Genomic DNA, 4,374 nt, shown 5'->3' on the forward strand with positions numbered 1-4,374 from the left:
TTAAGTTCATCAATATTTGTCTGATGAGAACTTTCAAATACATTTTGTTTAGAAAGAATATCATCAAATTCAAGGGAAATTTGAGCATCAATTGGACTTACAACGTTTAAATTAAAATCATGAGCAGACTCAAATTGTTGGGCTAATTTTTGAGCTTTTTCTGCATTCGTTAAAAGAAGTTTATCTCCGTCTTTCAAAGTAGGAATTGGCTTCTGGGGCTTTTTCAGAATTTTAGTTAATTTCCAAAATGGCTTTGAGTAGGGTTTTATGTCCTCTACTGCTTTAGCAAAATTTTCATTACGAATGAAATTTAAACGACGTTTGATCTCTTTTTGAAGGTCGCAATAAATAAATTTCAAATAAGGATCCCTAGTACGTTGATATTGGCGTCGACGAATGTTTTTCAGTCGTATCAAAAACTGAAGATCATCATCAATTAAAGGTTGATTAAATTTATGTTTAACTTTGGGTATTGAAGCGGCTTTAGCATTGACTATTGAAGTTGTCAAATTTTCTACAGCCAAATCAATATCTTCTATTGAATTAAGTGGAACGTTTACATTCAAATTACGTTCAATAAAATTCATATATCGCTCCCAGTTAGCCTTTTGAAAGTTAAAAGTTGATTTTAAAGGGTTTTCAATGGGACTTTGGGATAAAGAAAATGTTACTGGAAGGTGGTCTGAATCGAGGTCCGCATGAGTAACTAATTGACTACAATGCTCGCCTAAATCCGTTAGAACCAAATCAATTGTGGAGGGATTTCTAGTTGAAGAAAAACAAGTATGCCCATTAGGATATTCAACAGTATAATAACCTGCAGAGCAGTCGTTAAATAAAATATTCCCATTTGAATTTGATGAAATATTATTCCAAGATCGGTGTTTTGCATTAAAGTCACCAATAATAAAAAATTTAGATTTATTTCTGGTGAGTTTTTGTAAATCTCCCTTCAAAAAATTTTTCTGTTCACCGCTACATTGAAAAGGCAAATATGCGGCAACAATTATAATTTTCCCCATAGAAGTTTCTAATTCAATTCCAATTGTTTCTAAGACTTTTGTATTGAAAGAAGGAAGAAGTCTAAATTTGAGACGACTATTGATGACAATAGCTACACCCCCACCTTGTCGATCAAGTCGATCATTTCGTAAAATTTTAAAGAAAGCATTGCTTTTCAAGTTATTGTCTGGCTTTAAAAAAGTTTCAGTGATGGCAGCAATATGTATGTTTTGAGTTTTCAAAAATAAAAAGAATTCATCTTGGTTAGCCAGCAAAGATCTAGCGTTCCAATTCATAATATTTAAACATCTATTTGGATCCATGAGGGAATCGCAAAGTCATAATAATTTTGTTAGCATAATTAAAAGAAGTTTGGAAAGCTTCAAACATTGAATTTGCTTTCAACATAAGTTGCATCATTTCCATTAAATTTTGATGCAAAAATTTTAATTTTTCCTCAGTAATCTCACCCAAATCCACAAAATTGTTAGGATCAGAAAAGGAAGGAGAAGAAAAAGTATTTGAATTTCGGGGATTTTCCCAAGCCTTCGCATGAACGTTGAGACTTGGTTTTTTCCCATTTTTATTAGTTGAACCTGAAGAGGGAAACCCATTTTCAACCACCTCTGAGAACGATAAACAACGAGTCTGTGGCGCAGAATCAGCCCAGGTAACATTAAAATCACTTCGGGTATTACCCAGCCGTGATTCCAATGTAGGCCGAGGCTGACCGCGAACAGGCAGGTTGTTTGCCGGCCCGACGTGTGAAGACGAAAAAGAGGAAGGAGGAGAGGAAACTTTTCTGGAAACTTTGGGATTTTTTCTAGAAGCAATAATTTTTGCCCTGATGGGACAGTCTAGCGAATTCGAGGAATGATTACCTGCGCAATTTGCACACTTAAAAAATTCTGTTTTTGGCTTATCACCACCAAAAAGGCATTTAGATTTTTCATGATCGAATGAGCCGCAAAACATGCATCTGGCATTCATTCTACAATTTTTAGTGCCATGACAAAAAGCTTGACAACGACGACATTGCGTAATATTTTGAAGAAAATTGGTAGAAGATTTACGAAAAGGTTCGAATTTGACTCGACAATGAAACATAAGACGAGCCTTTTCAAGAATTTGCAAATTATTAACCTGATCCTTTTTAAAATGGATCAAATAAAGTTCAGGAGCAAAACCAACACTACTGGTATTATTCGTGTTGGTTCTTTTCCTCATTTGAATTACTTGAATTGGAGAAAAACCTAACAAAGAATTTAATTCAGCTGTGATCTCATCCGGTGTCTGATCGCCAGTGAGACCACGAAGTACAACTTTAAATGGACGATCACTTCTAGTGTCGTACGTAAAAAATTGGTGTTTTTTATTATTCAAATAATTTAAAACCTTTTAAAAATCATTAAAAGATTCCGCCAATATACGAGCAGTTCCCCTTCGACCGATCTGAAAAGAAATCTTCACATCCTTGACGGAAGTGACGATTTCTTTTCGAAAGGCATTGAAGTCAGGAATCGTGACCGTTATTGGTGGAATCTTTTCGTTTTTAAGAGTATAAGAAGAAGAAGGTTTCTTAGTACTCTTATCAGAATTAAATATGAATATTTCCTCATCACCGATGTTATGAAGGACATCGAATGAATTGGAAATTTCAACTTTTTTGGGCGATGGACCTGAATTAGGTTCGGCAATCCGTTTTCTACCGGCCCTTGAGCCGGCCGATGACTTCCCCATGCTGGAAAGAAAAGAGAAAATATGAATAAAAGAAAATGAAAATAATTTTAGCACTGAAAAGTGCTGATTGAAAAACAGGTAAGCAAAAAATAAATAATGTAAAAATGTTCCTGCAGGTACACAGCAACGATACGATGCTCCGGCGTACGTGTTGACGGCTCAACGGTACAGATGGAAGTGAGCAGCAGTACTACTAATTCTAGGCATCTCAAAGCGGGTTTTATTCGCGTATCACATTTGTTCAAAATTTAGTACTTCTTGCAAGTTCGAAGAAAACAGCGGATAAATTTTAGAATACATTTTTTATGCAACATAACGAATGGTAATGAAACTCCAACAGCGATTTTCTTGAAACATGCCAAGTAGCTCATACGACCTGTTTAAAACTGACTTAAATTTTGTTATTTTTTCTCAGTTTCCGGATTAATGCCGGGAAGTTTTATAACTTTCCACTTTTCAATCATGATTATTGACATTTTCGTTGGTTTATAAATTCTCAATCATTTCCCTTCCCTATTTTTGAAAATAAAATCTTTAAACAAACTGTAGTTTCATAAATTGGAACAATCGACAGTACAGAGTTTCTTTATTGATTTTCCATCCCAATATCTGTCTTAGACTTGAAATTTGTATTGAAACATTCTCAACTGATTTAACCAAAATTTTATCATCTACTGAAGTGAATATCCTGAATCCAGCATATCATTTTCCAAACGGTCATTCTCAAATTATCATAAAAACGATCTCATAGTTGAGTTACTCATATCATTGAGTGATTCTCTAAATATGAATATTTCTATGTTTTTATTCTTATCTTTTTCCAGATTCAATTTATTGAGATTCACAAGTCACAAGATGTCACCAGATTCAATTTTTTGAGATGCACAAGTCTTGTGTTGTTTCTTCATTTACGGAAGTTCAGTTTCATGATTTTTTAGAATTTTGAGAACTCAGGATCTTTGCTTAGGTACTTAGTTTATTTGGATTCCTTATCTGACTTTTTTCAATTATAACTGATTCTGTGTTTTAAACATTTAATCTCTATTCTGATTTTTTTTTCAATCGATCAGTTTTGCATGAAACTTTTGTCACATTTAGAATATCAATTTGATAACAATTTTTTTATCTGATTGGAATCATATTCATAAACATCTCATGAAAACGATTTTTTTCTGTTTCAAAGATATACAATTGAAATTCACATTTGGTGCACTTTTTGCCATTTTTCTGGTTGTAGTTTTGATTTTTTTTTAAATTTAATTCTTATTTTGTTTCTCAAAAATTGTTTTGAAATTAAGATTTCGATTTGAGACGCTGAATTGTGGTTCTAAGGTAATCTGATTTTAATTTTTAAATTTTTTAACTGTTATATCTGTATCTGTATGAAATTTGATTTTTTTTTAGTTTTGTATTCTATGTTTCAAATCTTTATGATACATTCTAACTGTCATTAGGAAAATATGTTTCGATGAAGCACAAACCAGACGATCAATGATGAAATGAAAATCATTGAAAATCATTTAAAATTTTTCACAGAAATTTAGTTGGTGATAAGGGTATAAAAAAATGAGAATCAAATCTTGCATTTTGCAGCTCAAATCAAAGCTTTCATTTTTGAAAAATTTCTAAACT

Source organism: Uranotaenia lowii, unplaced genomic scaffold, assembly GCF_029784155.1.
Source record: "Uranotaenia lowii strain MFRU-FL unplaced genomic scaffold, ASM2978415v1 HiC_scaffold_181, whole genome shotgun sequence".
Classification (NCBI taxonomy): domain Eukaryota; kingdom Metazoa; phylum Arthropoda; class Insecta; order Diptera; family Culicidae; genus Uranotaenia; species Uranotaenia lowii.